The sequence below is a fragment of the Mus musculus genome, chromosome 9, assembly GCF_000001635.26.
Source record: "Mus musculus strain C57BL/6J chromosome 9, GRCm38.p6 C57BL/6J".
NCBI classification, from domain to species: Eukaryota; Metazoa; Chordata; class Mammalia; order Rodentia; family Muridae; genus Mus; species Mus musculus.
This window is the reverse complement of record NC_000075.6, coordinates 88,259,333-88,281,573: the sequence shown is the minus strand read 5'-3', so window position 1 is coordinate 88,281,573 and position 22,241 is coordinate 88,259,333. Positions and strand designations below refer to the sequence as shown.

Below are 22,241 nucleotides of genomic sequence, written 5' to 3'. Positions count from 1 at the left end.
GCACCACTTTTTATGGAGGACCTAAGAGAGGTCATGAATTTTAGGTCCCAAAAATTACCTGTTCCTTACCTACGACATGGAAGAATGCTAGTCCAACTCCATACTAGTAAGGTGAGGGTTTAGTTAACTAAATAAAGCATTTTGCAGCAAACATATCCCCCGACCCGTGTAAGTATGAAATAGATGTAAATCACAAAGAGGAAGGTGCTCTCTCGTGTCCTCCTCGAGTTCCGGCTCCGCTCTGCAGACTTGAGAGTGTAGGGCAGCCTGGGCGGTGGACGCGGTTAGCCTCAGAGGCTTCACCTCGCGGCCCACATCACCTGCTAGGTTGGCTGGGACCCGGGCCTTTGCAGTCGCCTCGCCACCAGTTAAAAAGTATGGAGCCTGAACCAACAATCCCAGTGACTCCTCTTCAGCAAATGATTGCCTCCTGTACTGGAGCTGTACTGACATCACTAATGGTGACACCCCTGGATGTTGTTAAAATTCGACTCCAGGCCCAGAACAACCCATTCCCCAAAGGAAAGTGTTTTTTATACAGTAATGGACTCATGGATCACATGTGTGTCTGTGAAGAGGAGAGCAAGAAAGCATGGTATAAGAAGCCAGGAAACTTCCGTGGGACATTGGATGCCTTTTTAAAAATTCTTCGAAATGAGGGCATAAAATCCCTGTGGAGCGGCCTCCCTCCTACTCTAGTGATGGCAATTCCTGCCACAGTTATTTATTTTACCTGCTATGAACAGTTAAGTGCTTTTCTGAAAGCCAAATTAGGAGAAAATGAAACTCGAATACCAATAGTTGCTGGGGTTGTCGCCAGATTTGGTGCGGTAACAGTGATAAGTCCATTAGAATTGATCAGAACTAAGGTGCAGTTAGTCTAAGAAGTTTTCTTACAAGGAATTATATCAATTTGTGAGCATGAGACTGTCTGAAGATGGTTGGATTTCTCTTTGGAAGGGCTGGGCTCCTACTATTAGAGATGTGCCTTTCTCAGCAATGTACTGGTATAATTATGAAAAATTAAAGAGGTGAGAAATCTGGTTTATATGAATCAACATTTATGATCGACTTTACTTCAGGATCATTGTCCGGTTCTTTCCTGCACCTTTGGATTTGTCAGCCTGGACTATAATGAAGAACATTGTGCCATTATGATCAGTTCATATGAATTAGGAAAGTTGTTCTTCCAGAAGCAAAATAATTCTTATGATGGACATTTGACTTGAAATAACAACCAGAGCCAAATAAGATGAAAATTTGTAGGCAAGATAGTTTTTTTCAACATTATTATCTTACAGTATGACTTTATGTGTCTTCCCTATAACTTAAATGAATAATAATTTCTCATCCACCTCGAGATCATAATTTGAACTATTTAATTTTTTGAAATATTAAAAACATAATCCAGAAACTGCAGCCACTTAGTACTCTTGCAAAGAAAGTTGCTCCTTAACAGGACAAGTTTTCTGAGTGCAAATATCATTACAGGCTTCCTTTTAAATTAATGCTGTAAGTGTGGGGCACATCAGAACTTTTTGGATTGTGTACTAAGCACTGCAGTGTAGAGAGCCAAGTGCAGTTCCACGCAAATTCCAATCATAAGTCTCAGCATTTCAGTAGAGAGTGGAAGAGCTATCATGTGGCATTGTTCACATTCCCCAGATGGTGCCTGTTAACTTCTTTAATTCAGGGGCATTGTGTTCCCTCACTCCTGTTACTGATTTAAGATGGCCTGTAGTGACCTGTAGTGTAGAAGTCCCTAATGAAAAGTGTAGCCACTTTATCTGTGTGAACCGAAGTATAATCATTTACATGATGCAAATGTACAAGCAGGAATGGGCTGCTGGTAACTAGTTTGCCTTCCAAGTGTCATTGTTTGTAGAGGTCTTTAGGTCAGTTCTACAACTTTTTCTACTACAATCAATATTCCCTAGTCTAAAAGACCAAATTATAAAATGCTCCAAAAATTTCAACTCTATTTGATGTCCCAAAATGATGCTGCTACAATCCCACACCTTCACTCAGGTGACAGCATACAGAACGCAGGCACATAGAAACATTTAAATTGCCTTTAGGCTATTTGTATTAATTGTATATGAAACACATGAATATATTTATCACTTTAAGTAGGAATGGGGTTTTAAAAAATTACCTTTACTTATTTGTTGTATATGTCTATATATACATGAAGGCGAGAGGAAACCTTGAAGAGTTAGTTCTCCCGTTCCACCTTGTGGACTTTGGGATTTGAACTCAGGTGGTCAGGCTTAGCAGCACGTGCCCTTTCCCACACTGAGCTCAGGAATGAGATTTTAAATATGATGAGAATGCAGGGGTAGAAAAGGGTGGCTTTGGAATGTGTAACTCAGAGTCTGATCTCTGGCACAGATGATAAATAATGTAAAAGTAAGTAAGATGGCAATGCAAGAAATGCTATTTATTATTATTTACTTATCTCTATAAAGCAAAAGGCACTTTATAACGTTCTATGTGTATTCTATGAAATATGATGTATACCCTCCCTGCCTAATGTATTTTGGTGACAATGATCTCTAGGGTTGGTAGGTGAACAAATGCATTTTGTATCATAGTGGAAAGTGTTTGTATGTTTCATCAGAAATAAATGATACATGGTTTATTGTACCATGTTGTTTTACATTACAGAACAAAACAAAACAAAACAACAACAACAACAAAAAAAACAAAAACAAAGAGGAAGACACCCTGCCTCAGGACGGCTCTGATTGCTTGCCCAGGGTTTTCCTTAGTCACTAAATCTACCATGCTTTCCTACCTGACTTATCACATCTAATTTTTCAAGTCCCCCCCTCAACCCTCCACTGACTTTGTCCGAAGACCTGGAACATATTTCTAAATCTGATGGGGTTTAGTGAAAAGAAAGAGTTGTTAGAAGAGATAGGAATTGAGTAAGTATTCAACGTATAACAAGGTCTGTGAGACTGGAAGGGATAAGAATGAGTACAAACAGAGCGGACCTTGCATGCAGAGCAAGGAGGGAGGAGCATGCAGAGTGTGTGGAAGCTCACAGCATCTGGAGTAGAAAGTGTGAGGCCAAGTGAGAGACTAGATAAGTAGGCTAAGCAGGGGTAGATCAAGAGCCCTCCACCCCTTGCCAGATTGTGGGGTTCATTGGTTTGTTTGTTGGTTTTGGTTTCCTGAGACAAGGTTTCTCTCTGTATATCCTTGGCTGTCCTGGAACTCACTCTAGACCAGGATGACCTTGAACTCATGGAGGTCTGCCTGTTTCTGCCTCCTGAGTGCTAGGTCTAAAGGTGTGTGCTGTCACTACCTGGCTCCTGGTTATGAGGCTTATTTTACAATGTTTACAGTATTGCCAGAGGGAAGCCTGCAAGCAAAGCAGTGTGCTCAGGATGAAGTTTTAGGTATGGAAACTTCATTTCCCTGATCTCTCTAGCCGGGACCACAGATGATAGTGATTCTGGGGATGGATTGGAGGTTTCCTTCCTGCCTTTATACAGGCAGTGCTGATAGAACCTTCGGGTTTCTGGAAATGGTCTAGGCACAGTAGGCAGGTAATGATGGACAAAGTCCCTGCTCTCGTAGGAAAAACAGACAAGCCCACCAGATATCGTTAGATAGAGAGGGACTATCCTAATGCAATGAGCAATGGTGGGCCAGGTGACAGGAGCAGGGTTGCAGCTCTCCCTGCCACCCCCACAACTTGTTGTGTTAGCTAGGAGCAGCTTCCTCCAACTGTCACATGCACTTCTGGAAGACCTCATCCCCACAGGAGCAACATTACATCATCATATACGGGATGTGTGGGAAAGGGCTTCCTTGAGCAGTCAACCACAGATGTAAAATCTCCACTAAACACTCCCTTCCTTTAGTCATTTTCTCTTGAACAATAGTCTTCTGTAGCCCGGTTAGTCTCCATATACAGCTGAGAATAACCTTGGTCTCCTGATCTCTTTCCTTCTCTTCCCGAGTGCTGGGTTTTCAGGCCTGCACCACCACATTGGTTACCTCTGTTCTTATGAGTTCTGTCTAAGCCTCATCGCAAGGTGAAGAGGTGAGAACAAACTTGGAATCTGTGTTAAATTCCCAAGACAGAGAAAAGGACATAGGGCAGAAGGACACATGTGTACCGTGCTGTGTAGCTACTTTCTTGGAACAGAAGCTCCTTGAGACTCAAAAGGTTCTAAACTGAGGCTCTTTATGTCTCAGACAGTGAACAACTCAGAAATCTCAGGAAGTCCCGCAAGCTTGCCAGATGCATGTATAAACTGTAAGGACTCCATGTCGTCCACAGATCTCCAGAGTTCCAAGCTCCATGAGTCATCACCTCCGCTGGATGATTCAGCTGCCTCTAAGCATGGTCCTGTAAGGAACCCATGTTCCTGTAAGTAGCTCCAGGAAACTCACTCACTGTGGAGCTAGAAATAGACTGAAACTACAGGGAGCAGGGAGAGGTCAGCACCGCACAGTCTTCTGGAGACGAGACACCATTGCAAGAGAATCTGTCGCAGGGGAGCCCTTCTGCTCTTGCCCCAACTGTCCTCTCTTAGACACATGACAGCAGTGCTGTGAGAGAACTTTTACATTTTTCCACATGAGGGCTGAGTAGCTGTTGCTTTCTTTATGAGAAATCTGTGATCATCATCATCTTCTCCTCCTCCTCCTCTTGCTCCTCTTCTTCCCTTCCCTTCCCTTCCTCCTCCTCTTTCTCCTCCTCCTGTTACTATTGTGCCATTTTTTTGGATAGAATTTTCTTCCAGTAGTGGCACAATTCTACATATTCAATGTCTGCACAGACATCAGCTAAAACTGATTATAACCCCTCCAACACACACACACACTCTCTCTCTTGCTCTCTCTCTTGCTCCCTCTCGCTCTCTCTCTTGTTCTCTCTCTCTTGTTCTCTCTCTCTTGTTCTCTCTCTCTTGTTCTCTCTGTCTCTTGTTCTCTCTCTCTCCCTCTCTCTCTCTCTCTCTCTCTCTCTCTCTCTCTCTCTCTCTCACACACACACACACACACACACAGGCACAACCTCTGGATTCATACAATGTCAATTGAGTGGAGGCAAGCAAGCCTCCTCCCATAACACTTTACCAACTCTGTTGTGTTTGAATGCTTCTGACTACAATCAAAACACAGCATCAGTTGAGCAGAGGCAGCAGCTAGACAGCTGCTCATTTGAGTGTGGTCAAGGACACTGACATCACTGTTTAATCATCTGTTTGCTCATCCTAGAAGAAAGGGAGATTGGTCACCACTGTACTTTGATTGTGTTCAACTCAATCACCATGTTCCAAAAATAACAGGTTGTTATCGTCAAATACTCAGTTATTTTCAGTTCCCCTCCACTTCAACATGCCACAGCTATAACTGAAGAGCACAAGAGCAAAGAGACCATGGCTAACGTGTTTGCTGGAACCACTCATTGTTCCGGCTGATCTACTCCTAGCATTTTCTTCCTATTTCTGGTGTTCATAAGGTTGTTGTTGTTTTTAAAGATTATTTTAGTTTATGTGTAAGGGTACTATCTTAGTTAGTCTTCTGTTGCTGTGATAAAACACCATGACTGAGGCAATTTAAAATGGGAAGTGTTTATTTGGTGCTTATAGTTTCAGAGGGTTTGAGTCCATGATCATCATCGCTGGGAGCATGGTAGGAGGCAGATAGGCATAGTGCTGGAGAAGTAGCTGGATGCTCATCTTGAGTCAGAACCATGAGGCACAGAGATATAACTGAATGGTGTGGGCTTTTAAAGACATTCAAGTCCATCTCCACTGACATACCTCCTTCAATAAAGCCACATTTCCAAATCCTTCCCAAACAGCTACACCAACTGGGATCAACTAATCAAATATATGAGCCAATGTGGGGGGGTATCATCATTAAAACCACCACTGATGTTTTGCCTACTTGTGTGTCTGTGTATCTCATGCATGCCTGGTGCCCATGGACGCCAAAAGAAAGCATTGGATACCCTCGAACTGGAGTTACAGACAGTTATGCGCTGATTACTAGGGATAGAGCCTCAGTTCTCTGGAAGAGTAGCCAGTGGACTTAGCCTTTGAAGCATTTCTTCAGCCCCCTAAAGATTAATTTTTTATTAATTATGTATATGTATGTGTAGGTGAGCACTAGTGTCCTCAGAGGCCAGAGGCATCAGATCCTCTGGGAGCTGGAGTTATTTGCAGGCAATTGTGATCTACCCAACATGGTTGCTGGGAACTGGTCCTCTGGAAGAGCAGTATGTGCTCTTAACCTCTGTGCAATCTGTCTAGTCTCAAAGTATAAAGTATACAGATTTTATATGTACAAAGGTCTTTAGGTATACATTTTATGTTCTTAAGAATGTGCACATATTTGTATTTAAACTTTGAGGCTTTCATGACCATCATTGGAGCAAGTTATTACATAGAGGATATAAACTTGCCAAGCCTCACTTTATGTAGCTGTGTCAGTGTAAAATGTTCTTATGCCCTCTGTGCTGTCCTTCCCTCTGTCTAGAGCTTGAAGACGCTCAAAGGAAGCTCTCACAGAAGAGAAGAGGCAGCTAAGGGGCCTGAGAGTGGGTGGATTCAAGGAGAGCATGACAGCTAGTACCCAGTAGCTGGGTGCTGTCACCAAAGGCAGAACTATGTGGATCTTAGGAGCTCTGGACATGTCCATGTGGACTAGCATATACCCTGGACTTTGCACAAGTGTGTAAAACATTAACTTAGTAAGACAAACCTTTCCTTAGAAAGGAAGTTTCCAGATTTCAAACCACTTGGCTTTTGATTCCACCTTTTCTCTCGATTTGAGTCAAAGCCGTGTTTATACTTTTCCCCTTAACACTGATGAGGGCTTCCCACTTTTCTCTGTAAGCTTTGTGTCTCACTAAACCCACTGTGTTTACTTTTAATTTATAGCAGCACGCTTGTATCAGACTCCCGGGAAATGGTCTGGTCTGCAGTTTTTGGAACTGTGACCTAGAAGGATGTATTGTTTTAGCTTAGAGAAACAAATGAATGTTTCTACCTGGCCTTGCTGAGGGCTTTCTGTGCTGGATTGAGGCTGACACCTGGGAGTCTCTCAGCTTGACTGGAAAGCCCCAGTGAGCCTTCCTTACGTTGTCTTCTGAGATCCCTTTCTGGAATTCTTTGCCAAACTTTTATTTATTTATTTATTTATTTATTTATTTATTTATTTATTTATTTAGACCTGTTGCAAACCAAGGGCTGAGGGGAGTGACTGGTTAATGTGACCTGCTTCAGACCACACTGTGACTCCACTTGGCTCCCCACAGGATTCATGCCAGCTTGGAAGATAAACAAAAACCCTGCCCATGCCTGAGAGTGTTACTTATGTGCACAGTGCAGACAGGCCTCATCCAGATTTCCTGAACCTTTGCCAGCCAGATTGACTCAGCTCTCCCAGTGATGCCCAGTTTCCTACCCATGTGGCATATGTGAGCATAAAAACACTACCTTGTTCTCTCAGAACAAGGTTAGCCCTAGACTAGTGTTCTGAACCTCCAGTCTTCCTGCTACACAATCAAAGTGCTCCCTGGATAAACTTTGATATGTAAGTTTTAAAAAATATTTTAAATGGCTCTGTGGTTAGGGGTGGGATTTCAGTTCCCAGGACTCCATGAAAGGAATCTCCCAGCTGCCTATAACTCCAGCTCCAATTCCCTTTTCTTGTCTCCTCACATACAAAAACACACACACACCACCACCACCACTACCACTACCACCACCACCATCACCACCACACGCACGCACATGCACACATACCTACACACATACCTACAAATAAATGAAAAATAAAATAAATACATTTTAAAAAGAGAAGTGTGATATCACGTATGCTACCCCCCTAAAGCTGGGTTCCCAGCTTGGAGCTTTACTGCCTTGCTTCAGAATGGTTCCTCAACATCAATTTGTTGAAGCAAAAAATCAAGAAGCAAGCTGTCAACCCACTAAGCAAGGGCTCTGCTCTAAGCTGGCTTACCCGTTTCCTGAACAGACTCAGCATTGCCCAGGCTGAGCCAGTGACTGGGCACACCTCCTGCAAGGCTTTGAGTAACTGTGTGGTTTAGAATTGCATCAATCCTGCGGACAAGCGTTGTTTCTTCAGACTTTCCAGAGACCGATCTAGACAGACAGCTGTCATTTCCTGAGGATGTGATTCATTCATACCCAGCTAAGGGTTGTGTTGCCCAGAGAACAGAGACTCTGAGAGACCAAAGTCACATCTCTGTGCCTTGTTCCAAGGCTGGCCATTGGAGTCTAATGATGCACCAAGAAAACTTGCTGTAGGGATAGAAATCCAGTCCCCAGCTGTCTCCCTTCTTGTTGAAGTCAATTTACTCTTTTTATTTTATCTATCTGTCCATCTGTCCATCCGTCCTTCCATCCATCCATCCATCCATCCATCCATCCATCCATCCATCCATCCACCCACCCACCCACCCACCCATCCATCCATCCATCCATCCATCCATCCATCCATCCATCCATTCATCCATCCACCCATTCATCCATATATCTACCTATCTTACTAAAAGCTTCTTCGGCCCTTGGCACATTGCTTGAACGACATTTCTTTTGCTTAGAAAGCATGCCAACTTTGTAAGGCACTTCCATGCCGCAGAGTTTCTTAATTCCTCAGCTTAGGAAGTTTGCTAGGAGCGTGTGCCTTGTGCTGACTTGCCCATTTCTATGCTTTTTGTGAGAATGTTTGATTCTACCCTAACCTGGACTCCAGCTTTATCTGTCAACTCACACAACTGCATCCTCTTCTCTCATATATTCATTTCCTTCTTTACATCTTCCACTAGTATGTTGCACATCAGTTATGTGCCAAATATTTGCTCAGTTATTCTATGATGTGGAGAAATTTTATTCACTATAATTCTGGACAGGAGTGAGAATGATAGGGGCTGGCCCCTAGCGGAGAAGCAGGTACTGGCCAACAGGCTGAAGTGACCCTCCTGATGTGTGTGGAATGGCTGCTTAAACTGGAGCTTCTGAAGATGGAGTATAAATTTAGGGCTCAATCTTTTTTTTTTTTTTTTTTTGAGATAGGGTTTCTCTGTATCGCCCTGGCTGTCCTAGAACTCACTTTGTAGAGCAGGCTGGTCTCAAATTCAGAAATCTGCCTGCCTCTGCCTCCCAAGTGCTGGGATTAAAGGCATGTGCCACCACCTCCCGGCGGGGCTCAGTCTTTAAGGAAGCAAAGTATGGGAACATGTTGTGCTGTGAAAATGCTCCTGAGGCAGGGGAACATTGGGAATAGTTTCGAGCCTGGGACTCTTTGGTTAGGGCTATATACACACCTATTTCCTAATAATAATAGACTTGGTAGCTTGAAATTCTTTTTTTTTTAATTTTTTATTAGATATTTTCTTCATTTACATTTCAAATGCTATCCCAAAAGTCCCCTATACCCCCACCCCCGCCCTAGCTTGAAATTCTTATCTGCACACACACCTCACTCTGAATAATGCACCTAGCAATCTAGCATCTAGATCCCACTTGTATCTAGATGAATACACATCCATCTCTGAATAGTGGAATAGATTTCTCCTCTCCTTAAACTCAGACAGAGTACATTCAATCACACTCTCCTCATGTCTGAATAGAAGACCAGAAAGGCATATCTGGCCTGAACTGGTTTTAGATCAACCAAAACCTTATGAAACAAAGCAAATCAGTGTCCTCAAGTGATAGTTATGGAGAAGCCCATTTATCACTCTATGTGTCTATGTGTAACTATGTGCACACATGATTAAAACCAGATGCATTGTGGGAAGAGAAACGTGTACTAGAGCTTAATCTATCAGGCAGAACAGGGAACCTCCAAATAAATGTGTTCCATCAGTAGCCAGCCCTTCACTCTTTTAGACTCCATAACAAGAGACCCCAGGAAGTAAACAGGTTATTGAGTGTCTTCAGCCTTGTGGTCTGCCGCTCTCCTGCTCTCTTAAATATTCTGATCTATTCTACAGCTTCATTTTGAATCAAGTTTCCTTGCTACTTTGCAAGTTGTGTGGGTTTTTATTCCATTCTTGGATTAGAGGCCAAGAACCCACAAACACCCAGCCCAGATTCTGACCACTGAATATTCCCACTCTCAAGGCTGTTATGAAAACTGAGAGGGGAGGGTTTTAGATCTATATTGGCCTAGATAGAAACCTTGTAAAGAAACAGACCCAGAGAGTAAGGTTCCTCAAGGATGCCATAGTTCTCACTGGGTAGCTATAGTAGTCATCCAAGATGGTGTCACTGGGAAGCTTGATCTAGGGTCCCCTACTCTGTGTCTTCTTCTTCTTTTTTTCCTATTATTCTCTTTATTTTAGATAGAACATATATAGCTCAGACTGGTATTGAAGTCACAGTGTAGCTGAGACTCTGTGTCTTCTTAGGGCAGAAGAATTGAGAACTTTTTTCCCTCTGGGTAGCAACAGGCCAGAGGATCATTGATTACACAATAACAAAACAAAAGAAAACAAACCTAGGGCTTTAGTGGCAGAGCAAAGCCTTGCTTTGGGGACACTGTGAGCCTGGACTTCAGCCTCCATCTGTCCCTGTATTAGTAATGGTGACTCTGACTTCAGTATGCATGTTTATTTACTTCACCGGTCTGTTTCTTATCTGCTGTTGGACATGCTATAATAAAGGAGATGGCTCCAGTGTGTCCTGGGAATCAGCCAGCACTCTGTAAAGCTGTCCATGCTGGGGGCTAAGGTTTTAGAGAACATTCTCGGTGGCCATTGCAGCCTGACAGGAAATAATAAACATCTAACTCATGAACTGGTGGGTGCCCAAAGTGCTGCTTATAAGGGAAAGGGTGTAGGTGGGCTCTATGTGGGACTCATAGGGCATTCCCCTACACACCAGAGAGGTCTAATAGGAAGACACCGCCAAGGAAGGAAGCTTGGAAAAAGTGTAATAAGAAATAAAAGTAACCATTTAACATGTACCCATCACCGTCAACTTTACAAATAAAACTCTCACCCTAGGGTCTGGTTGGTGAGAAGGGGAAGCTCAGAGGACTTACTCTATGGGAGGCTGTGAGCCTGTGGCTCTCCCCTCAGGCGCTGGTCAGTCTGGAAGTTCCTACAGGCTCGGACGATTGAGCAGCGGCTCCTTTTGGTTTTCTGAGAATTCAGAAAAGTCCCTAGGTAGGTAGCTGAGCTCTTACTCTGCTAAGGGCTATTGAGAACACTTCTTTTCTCCCAAGCAGAAAAGTTCTTCTGATGTACAAATTGCAGATTTAAAACTGAGTCCGTTCAATGCAGTCTTTCCTTTTAGTGACCATAACTTTTATGAGAGGAGGCTGGTGTTAGCAATCCAAGTCAAGGCCTGCCACATTGTAAGCTCCTGTCCTACCACTGAACCACACCCCTCCACCCCAGCCCCATCCACATGCCTGTTTTCAAGTTCTCCCAGTGACATTCCCTGAAGACTCTTTCAAACTCTCAGCTGGATAGTGTTAGGGCCTTTGTTAATCTGTGTGTGTGTGTGGGGGGGGGGCATTTTTTCTCTTTGTGTCTTTTTATTTTCTTCTCAGTGGTCTTGGATCCCCATCCCTCCCACATCTCTTTCTTACCAATGGAGCCAAGAAAAGACACAGCTCCCAGCATTTTGCCTTAGACTGCCAGGTTGTCTCCCGTGGCGTTGAACATTCTGTCCTTTATAGGGGGCTGTAAAACTTGAGTACTGAGAATATTTGGAATTATGTAGGTCATTTTATATTTGTGAATCGTAGTGGTAGTAGATCATATCTTACTCCTGAGGAACCATCTTTTTGTTTAGCACCGTGATCAAGGCAGAGGAAGGAAGGAAGGAAGGAAGGAAGGAAGGAAGGAAGGGAGGGAGGGAGGGAGGGAGGGAGGGAGGGAGGAAGGAAGGAAGGAAGGAAGGAAGGGTATTAAGGTAGAAGAAAGGAGAGAGATGGCCTCGGGGCGGGGGGGGGGGGTTTCAGGCAGAAACAATTTTACAGGTCTAATATTGAGCAAGCTTTTGACATCTTAATTTTGCTTTGGAACAGTCTCTTCCGCAGAATGCCATTTTGGTTTGAGACATCTGCTTTGAGACGATTCATGATTTCCCCAGGACTGAGCATGCTCACGAGTGGATCCCTTTCCTTGCTAAGTCTGTTAAATTTTAATGAATCCTTAGAGGCTCCAAGTGAGATCTGTGAATCTTTGTTCTAATTAAAGATGCTAAAGATATTATAGAGCAACTGGACAGGAGTTGCTAGAGATTCATAGGCAACTCTGGGTTTTACCGGTGCCCTCAAACTTCCTTGTTGGTTATAGGCGGATCTTATTATTAATGTGGGAAAATGTAAGGTGTGAAGCTTGACCTCACCTTCCAGAAAATCCTGTGTGAACTGTGTAGCCAGATTAGAAGTAGCTGTTGGCACTCAGCTTCTGCCCTTTTACCAAACTCCTGGTGCTTGGGTAAAGCAGGAGGGATTGAGAAGAACTATGTTCTGCCTGGAGTCCCAGGGTGACATCTCTCTGGAAACATGACATTGTGGCCCACAGAGGAGGTGAATACTCAGTTCTTTGTCTCTCTTGACTGGGCTTTTGAAAAACTTGGAACGTTCCAAGTTGTTTATTCAGGCAGAACACTGATTTAATCTTTGACTTTGGTTAAGTCACTGTATGACTTCTAAAGAATATTCGAGAATGTCTGGGAAGAGCTATGGGCAGCCATTATGGCTTACAGTCCCCTTTACCTTTTACTGTAACACACAGACATCCAGTGTCTCAAACAATGAAACCATAAAGGACCTTGATCTGCGCTCACAAACATGTGGTGTTGCAGTGTTTTTGTAACATTGTATTTTTCCACCTACTCAACTTAGTCCCTCCCTCCAAAATGTCACTAAGTAGCCGAAGGTAGCCTCAAACCTGATTTTTCTGCCTCAGATTCAAGGATATTAGGATAATAGGAATATGCTACCTTGCCTCTCTGTCCCATTAGCAACCCTCCTTTAAAAAAAACACTCTAGCAGATGGGATGGGCACCCCAACTTTGAGATCACTTGCATTAGAGGTCTCTCGTATATAGACTGGTCATTTCTTACCCGGTGTGTTCTTAGCTTTCTGTTTCTTTCCCTTCAACCTAAGGCACAAGCTTAGCCATGAGCAGGGCAACGAGGAGCCCGGCTTTCCATGGGCAGCTGCTATAGAATGCCATCCTCAAAGCTAAGGAGCATCTTTCTTCATCAGGCCAGCCATGCTTCCCTGAAAGACTCCATAAGGAGCCAGCCTGTGGACTGTTGACAGTTTCTCAGAGATACTTGACCCTCATCTGAGTTCCCAGCCACTGTCTTAGCCAATTATATGCAATTCTACCTTAACTGCACACGGACTGGGATGTATGTGTGATGCTTTCTGGAGGGACTGGCGTCTATGGGCTGATGAAGGTTAGAGGAAGGGAGTCATCTATATATCCTTGAGGAAACTATCATCCATGCCTGGCAGAGACTTTCTAGTGTAGCTGCTTTAGGGCCATTCATGCTCCTACCCACAATGCCACACCTGTATTCTGTGACTGCACCCAATAAATGCATTGGTTCCTTGGGGTGAATTATGGTGGGATTGTACTTTCATCTTTGTTTGTTTGTTTGTTTGTTTGTTTTGAGGCTTTATGAATCAGGGGTAGATATTGTTCACATCTCCTTAGGGGAGAATTTTTTACATTAACCTTCAGTCCACTTTAGGAGGAGTCAGTCAGCATTCCAAGTTTCTCCATCGCTCACTGGGTCAGTTGTCAAAGGTGTCCTGGAGGCTCCTCCTGGATCTGAGCTCTGCAGAACACACTGGAAACCAGAGTACACACATTCTCTTTATCACAATCTTTCCATCCTTACTTGTGTTTCCTGGAACCTTCTACACAAACTCCTGCAACCGTGGTTGCCTCAGGGTCTGCCTCTAGGTAAGTCCAGGGGCAACTAAGCCTATCGTGCGACTGCAGCTCCATCAAACAGAGAAACTCAAGCATCTAGAAGCAGAAACAGAGAAGGAGCGAAGCAGAAATGGACCACCACCAGCAGCAAGTGCCTATGTGTGACTGAACAAAAACGACAGCCACATGAGATGAACAGGACAATGGAGGATGCAGGGATAAAATGAGGATGAACTGGAATTTAAACACGGTCCTGCAAGTTTTGTAAGAGCCCATGGAGTTTGTAATCTGGGGATGGCAAGTAGATCCTTGGTTAGAGAAGGAGAGTTAGAAAGGGAAGAAGGCGAAGTAGGGTTCGTTTACAGGTGACAGCAGGTGAGCAGTGTTAACGTGGACATAGCATTTGGGAATGAAGATTTCCACTCACTATTGCATTATGAACTATTCAGATGCTATTACTATTCCAAATAAACACACGAGGAAGTTTTCACCACCCAAGGTTTCAGAGCAGAAATTTGAAACCTAGAGAGTTTAGTTGGTTGGCTCAAAGTGGAATGGGTAGAGAAGGACAGGTTTAGGCTTCAGAAATACATCGGGCTGTTCCTGGCAAAGGATGTCAAACACAGCAGGGACAAAACTGGAAGAGGGGGCATGAAGCATGGGGCTGCTGCACCCCCCACCCCAAGCTTCTCATCTATCTGCTCCACTCCTCACCTCCTGCCACGCCCTGGCTGGTTGTTGGACCAAATCTGCCCGGGAGACAATTCAACTCAGGATTCTACCTCGAATGAAGAATCTAGACTGAGAGTTGAGGTCACCAATTTGAGGATGCTGTGTTCCTTTTGAGATGGGAGAATGGCTCATTTGTATCTTAGTAGATGCATAGTGAAGTAGAACTTTGACTTACTTTAGTATTTATTTATTTATTTATTTATTTATTTATTTATTTATTTATTTATTTACATGAGTACACTGTAGCTTTCTTCAGACACACCAGAAAAGGACATGGATGGTTATGAGTCATAGTGAAGTAGAACTTTGGCTTACTTTTGTATTTATTTATTTATTTACATGAGTACACTGTAGCTTTCTTCAGACACACCAGAAGAGGACATTGGATGGTTATGAGTCACAATGTGGTTGCTGGGAAGTGAACTCAGGACCTCTGGAAGAGCAGTCAGTGCTCTTAACCACTAAGCCATCTCTCCAGGCCCTTAAGCTTAGTTTAAATGGAAATAAAGAGCTGGCCCTTCATCAGTTCAGGCCCGTGTTGACAAGAATTCTGGTATTATTCCATTTTTTAATCAGTGGGTACAGTTGTTTTGGTTGGACTGAGTTATTCAATGAACTAGGGTCTCCTGTTAACTCCCTAACAGAACAGACTGATGACTGACACGTTTGTAGAGGAGTTAGAACAGCTCACCCTGGGCGGGGGGGGGGGGGGGGTATAGTTGGTGCTGTTCAGAGTAACACAAATTGTTTAATAGGTATTAAATAAGCATGCACAGCTAAGATTTCCTCTGTTAATTTAGAAGCTGTGAAGAAAAATAAATCAAGAAGGCAGGCAATAAGTATTAAAGAAGGGGGAAGCTAGAGGCTTCCTCTCTCCCAGCGTTAGAGTTTTTAGGCTTCTTTGGATTTTCAAATCATTTTCATTTTTTTAAAAAATGAGTGTAATACTGATAATTACTTGACTAGGGACTTTGCAATTCAAAGGATTTTTACCTAATTAAGAATGAAAGAAACACCTTGAGAGAGTTAGAACGTTACCTCTCCCTGGCTTTCCAGTCCCCATGGGCTAACTTGAGAGAAGGCAAAGGGAAAGGCAGGAGGCTCGCTCAGTGTGATGGGAACACAGAGAACGAAAACTAATAGCCATTTTGTCAGGTGCTTCTCAGCCATTCAGTATTCCTCAGGTGAGAATTCTTTGTTTAGCTCTGAGCCCCGTTTTTAAATAGGGTTATTTGATTTTCTGGAGTCCATCTTCTTGAGTTCTTTATATATAGTGGATATTAGTCCCCTATCTGATTTAGGATACATAAAGATCCTTTCCCAATCTGTTGGTGGCCTTTTTGTCTTATTGATGGTGTCTTTTGCCTTACAGAAGCTTTGCAATTTTATGAGGTCCCATTTGTCTATTCTTGATTGTACAGCACAAGCCATTGATTGCTATTCTGTTCAGGAATTTTTTCCCCTGTGTCCATATCTTCGAGGCTTTTCCTCACTTTCTCCTCTATAAGTTTCAGTGTCTCTGGTTTTATGTGAAGTTCCTTGATCCACTTAGACTTGAGCTTAGTACAAAGAGATAAGAATGTATCAATTCGCATTCTTCTACATGCTAACTGCCAGTTAAGCCAGCACCATTTGTTGAAAACGCTGTCTTTTTTCCACTGGATGGTTTTAGCTCCTTTGTCAAAGATCAAGTGACCATAGGTGTGTGGGTTCATTTCTGGGTCTTCAATTCTATTCCATTGATCTACTTGTCTGTCGCTATACCAGTACCATGCAGTTTTTATCACAATTGCTCTGTAGTACAGCTTGAGGTCAGGCATGGTGATTCCCCCAGAGGTTCTTTTATTGTTGAGAATACTTTTTGCTATCCTAGGTTTTTTTGTTATTCCAGATGAATTTGCAAATTGCTCTTTCTAACTGTATGAAGAATTGAGTTGGAATTTTGATGGGGATTGTTCAACATCCTTAATCATCAGGGAAATGCAAATCAAAACTACCCTGAGATTCCACCTCACACCAGTGAGAATGGCTAAGATCAAAAATCCAGGTGACAACAGATGCTGTCAAGGATGTGGAGAAAGAGGAACACTCCTCCATTGTTTGTGGGATTGCAAGCTTGTACAACCACTCTGGAAATCAGTCTGGCGGTTCCTCAGAAAATCGAACATAGTACTACCTGAAGATCCAGCAATTCCTCTCCTGGGCATATAACCAGAAGATGTCCCAACTTGTAATAAGGACACATGCTCCACTATGTTCATAGCAGCCTTATTTATAATAGCCAGAAGTTGGAAAGAACCCAGATGTCCCTCAACAGAGGAATGGATACAGAAAATGTGGTACATTTACACAATGGAGTACTACTCAGGTATTAAAAAGAATGAATTGACGAAATTCTTAGGCAAATGGATGGATCTGGAGGGCATCATCCTGAGTGAGGTAACCCAATCACAAAAGAACTCACATCATATGCACTCACTGTTAAGTGGATATTAGCTCAGAAACTTAGAATACACAAAATACAATTTGCAAAACACATGAAACTCAACAAGAAGAAATACCAAAGTGTGGATACTTTGTCCCTTCTTAGAATGGGGAACAAAATACCCATGGAAGGAGTTACAGAGACAAAGTTTGGAGATGAGACGGAAGGAAGGACCATGCAGAGACTGCCGCATCTGGGGATCCATACCATAATCAACCACCAAACGCAGACACTATTGCATATGCCAGCAAGATTTTGCTAACAGGACCCTGATATAGCTGACTCTTGCGAGGCTATGCCAGTGCCTGGCAAATACAGAAGTGGATGCTCACAGTCATCTATTGGATGGAACACAGGGCCCCCAATGGAGGAGCTAGAGAAAGTACCCAAGGAGCTGAAGGGGTCTGTAACCCTATAGGAGGAACAGCAATATGAACTAACCAGTACTCCCTGAGCTCATGTCTCTAGCTGCATATATAGCAGAAGATGGCCTAGTTGGCCATCATTGGGAGAAGAGGCCCTTGGTCTTGCAAAGATTATATGCCCCAGTACAGGAGAATGACAGGGCCAACAAGTGGGAGCGGGTGGGTTGGAGAGCAGGGTGGGGGGAGGGTATAAGGGACTTTGGGGATAGCATTTGAATTGTAAATGAAGAAAATATCTAATAAAAAAAGAAAAAGAAAAAAGAAAACTAATAGCCAGCACTTGTTGACTTTCTACATGGCCTAGAAACTCCTCTAAGGTCTGTGTCTGTGGAGAGGCTGAGGGTAGGAGATGTTTATTAGCCTTAAGTGGTTCTGGAGTGAAACTAGCCAATCAGACTCAGAGCACACACACACAATCTCTATATTTGCTTGCCTCAGTAATAACAACAACAGTAATAATAACAATAATATAAAAATTCTTGGGCTGGAGAGATGGCTCGGCATTTAAGAATATTGACTGCTTTTCAAGAGGTCCTGAGTTCAATTCCCAGCAACCACATGGTGGCTCACAACCATCTGTAATGGGATCTGATGCCTTCTTCTGGCGTGTCTGAAGACAGCTACAGTTTACTCATATACATAAAATAACTAAATAAATCTTTTAAAAAAATTCTTCAATTTCCTCTGTGTGGAAAGTATATTTCCAGTTTGTCACGCATGGTGTCGTGGGCCTATCCATCACAGTACTTAGCGTGTTAAGGCAGGAGGACCACAAATTTGATGCTACCTTGGGTTACATAGTGAATTTGGGGATGCATGTCCTGTTTTTTTTAAAAAAAAAATCCACTTTATAGACAAGAATGTTGAGTTTTGGAAAAAATTAGCTATGATCAGACAACACGGATGGTGAAACATGCACTCAGACAGGCCTAATTTGAAAATTTGTGTTTAACGTACCGACAGATCAAAGTCAAGATGATTAGTATGTTGCTTTTTCAGAAGGAGGTTTTAATATGAACAGGCATGGAGGGCATAGAGGATGGACCTTCCTCTCTCAGTTCCCTTAAGGCCCCACCCCCTGTGGTCCTGGTAACATGATAGGCAAAGGAAGGGGAAACAATTGTTCTTCATTGGAATTCAAAATGCCATAGGAAACCCTGTGTGGAAGAGGAGGGCGGGAATGGAAAGGCTCAGTTAGACCCAGGTTCTGCCTAGTAAAACATGGCTATTTTTACTTCCTTTTTGTTTTCTTTACTTGTTCTATTGTGTTACATGATTTTGGTCAAAAGAATGAACTTTGAACTCTCTCTCTGACTCTGGGTGGGTACATAACTTCTTGAACTGTCAGAAGGTTTCTGGGATTTTTACGAGGAGGCTGTCAATCACTGGGAGGGAGGACAGGCATTAGGAGAACTCTCTGTTCCAGAGACCTGCAGGGAGGCTAAATGGACCATGTCTACTCTCACTCCTGCTCAGTGTCCACCCTGGCCATCATCCACGCTCACCTTTAAGAGTATTTTCCTCTACAATGGCCCCTATCCTTATCAGTTTCCCTCACCCTTGAAAGTGTTTCATGTTACTCTGCAATAAAGTTTACCTATTTTCTATATGACCAGGTGTCTTGTCTAGTTCATCTGATGGTGATCTCAAAGGAGGCCAGTGTGAGATCTTGGTAATAGTTTCACTTTTATATCTGAAGGTTTGGCTTTAGATCTTAAGCATAGTGTTAGCCTCAGAAGACATGATTTTCTTAGCTAGCTTTCAGTTACTATAATAAAAGACTTGAGCTAATCATTTGAAAAGAAGAAAGTTTCTTTTAGCTTACAGCTTTGTAGGTGTCACCCCATGGTTTAGGCCTGTGGGGAGGCGTACTATTCTGATAGGAGCTAAAAAGGGAAGCTGGTCATCTCATTTTAGCAAAGACAGGGAAAGGAGGGGAATGAGGCCCTAGTAGTCCCTTCAAGGACATGCTTCTAATCACCCAATTTGCTCCAACTAGGCACCACCTCTTAAGGTTTTCATTGCATTCTGTGATGGCCGAAGAAACTCCATTTTATGAAGAAACGTTCATCTTGGTTCCCCTACTCATTTGTCTCTGACTTCAATCCCTGGAAGATAGGTTCCCAGTAAGCCTGATTCGGTGACTCCTTTTCCCCCAAATGTATCACTGTGACAGTCCTCTTGTTATGATATGGCAAATTGCCTTTTGGTGTCTGTAACCTGGTTATGCAGACATTCAAGGAATAGTTTGAGGTTGCCTTAACAGCCTAATCTTGGTGGAGCAGAAGAGCTCTTGGTTTTCTTGTGAAGATATTCAAGGTTGTCTTAAGGTTTTTGTCTCTGGGAAGAGATAACAGGGAAAACAATTCTAAAATTTGAAAGGATTTTTAAATATTAAAAAAAAATCCTTCCCTCACCACCCATTGTTAGTAATCTCAAGTTTGCCTCAGAGATTGTTTTCCCCCATAGCAGTTTCAACAAATTTAACTATTATAATCTTGATTGAGGCTATAGTATTGTCCTAGAAGTCATGGACTCTGTTAACAATTCTAATAGCACCAGGGAAAAGTAAACTGCTAACACGTGAGCCTTTTAGCTAGTGGGAGACAGTTAAAATCCAAAGTGCAGCACTTGCCTATTAGAACCAGTGCAGTCCCATTGTGCTCAGGTTCCAGTAAGCAAGCCGTTCTGAGGTCACTGATGAGAGCGCTGCTGCTGCTGCTGGAGGCCTGGCTTGGGAAGTTTCAGAGGAAAGCAAAGACCCTACTGGGCCTTTTTGTGTGACGTGTTTGTTGTGTCTGGTCACCTGGAGCCAGAATCACTGAAGTAAAACCTTTTCTTTGCTGGAACAATGGATGCTGGTTGTCAGCTGGGGAGGAAGAATAAGTTGTGATTAAGAAGAGACCAGGATCCTTGAAGTGAGATCTGGGAAGTGTTTCCTTGGGATCAGTATGCAGAAGCTGTGCTCCAGAAGTGCCCAAGGTTGTAGCTCATGTTGGCAGCAAACTTGGTAGAATAAGAGTCACCCAGGTGGTGCTGGTTTTGAAGGCATGAAGGAGTCATGGAGAACAACTGAAGCTTGGCATTGTGGGAGGCCAGAAAAAGCCACTGGTGAAGGTGCGACCTAGATGCAACAAGGTACTCCACCCTTTTGGGAGATTGGAGTACTATGGCAAGACCACCAAGAACAGCAGTAACAGTGTGGTGGGGCTAGCTGGAGTCTAGAAGACAAGCCATGTGTGCTGCAGAGGGCAGAGCCCACCTCACCAGACTACTTCAGGTCTCTAGTGAAGTCATTCCATTTCAGCAGATGCAAAACGAACAGTTACTGTAAAAATAAGAAAGAGCATTCTTGTGTAACCTGAGATGTTTTAACACAAAATATAGTCTCTTGATAGAAAAATAAAAAGATCCAGGGAAGTAGGGAGTCTTAAAAGCAGAGTTACTGATCTGAGTTATCTGAGAGCAACATGAACATTGATGATACACCATTTTATGTGTAAGGTCTAAGGAAATACAAAGTAGATGAGGCAGTTATGCCTACTGCCTTAAGTGACAGACCAAGGTAGCAGCTTGAACTATGGGCTGCTTAATGTTGTGGCAAGCCAGCTCTTTTGTTTGTTTTTCATTCATTTCTTAGATTGCTTTTTAAACATTGATTGTGGATTTGCCTAGCACTATAGAGATAAGCAGAGCTTACCTGTTTTTATCCTCAGAAGTTCAAAGTCCTGGATGAGATGGATACATTAGCTAATGAGTCAGAAGGTGGGAAATCTTCTCAGACGAGGTGGAGCCAGAAGCATGGATGAGCCACGCCTGTCTGGGTTACTGTGTGGATTCAGAGAGAGGCAGAAATGTTAGAGAAAACATTGAAAGCATGTCCAGCAGCAATAAATAAATAAATAAAAAATTTAAAAAGGCATTTTATTCAGAAGCACTAGCATGTTCAAGTTTTCATTCCCCTAAAAGTTGTTTTGGGTTTTGTAATGGGGTCTTACCATGCAGCTTTGGCTGGTTTGGAGCTAGCTATGTAGACAAGGCTGGCCTTGAACTCACAGAGATCCAACCGCTTTTGCATTGTGAATTCTTTAAAAGTAAGCAGCTGACAACACCTAGAGGCAGCTCTACTCCCAGATACTCTAACACGCCCAGGATCATAGGATTAGAAGTGAGGAGGACACAACATCTGTTCCAACACTGGGCGTAACTGGGACCAGCTCTACCCAGGCATGCAGGAACTCTGCCAGACCAGTGGCTTGGGTTCCTTCCAGTTTGTCTGGGCCAGTGCCCCGAGCAGATCTTAGGTGTAAACTGTGCAGCCAGCCCCACAACACCCAGAGGCAGCTCCACTTCCAGGCTCTCTAACATGCCCAGGATCATAGGATCTCAGGATCTGAGGACCTTGCTTACACCAGGATCTCAGGGTCCCAGAGGCAGATTGACTCCTAGGAGCTCTGACGTACCCAGGATCTCAGGATCACAAGATCCCAGAATCATAGGATCACAGAGACAGATTGACTCTAAAGAGTCAACCAGTATCAAAGGAAGGACAGGCTCCAGTCAGACATAGCCAGGGCAGGTAGCACAAGAGATAACCAGATGGTGGGAGGCAAGCATAAGAACATAAGCAAACAGAAACCAAGGTTACTTGGCATCATCAGAACCCAATTTTCCCACTATAGCAAGTCCTGG

General features: G+C 43.3%; 1 long non-coding RNA gene and 1 pseudogene across 1 annotated transcript; one reads left to right on the top strand and one right to left on the bottom strand.

Moving 5' to 3' along the window:
* On the top strand, window positions 207-2,666 carry Gm5066 (predicted gene 5066; annotated as a pseudogene).
* Gm28231 lies at window positions 18,539-21,687 on the bottom strand. The gene is made up of 3 exons (XR_379685.2): window positions 21,548-21,687; window positions 21,250-21,377; window positions 18,539-20,877 (listed from the first exon to the last, which is right to left on the bottom strand). It is a non-coding gene; the product is annotated as a predicted gene 28231 (long non-coding RNA).
* Window positions 21,688-22,241: the final 554 nt, after the last annotated feature.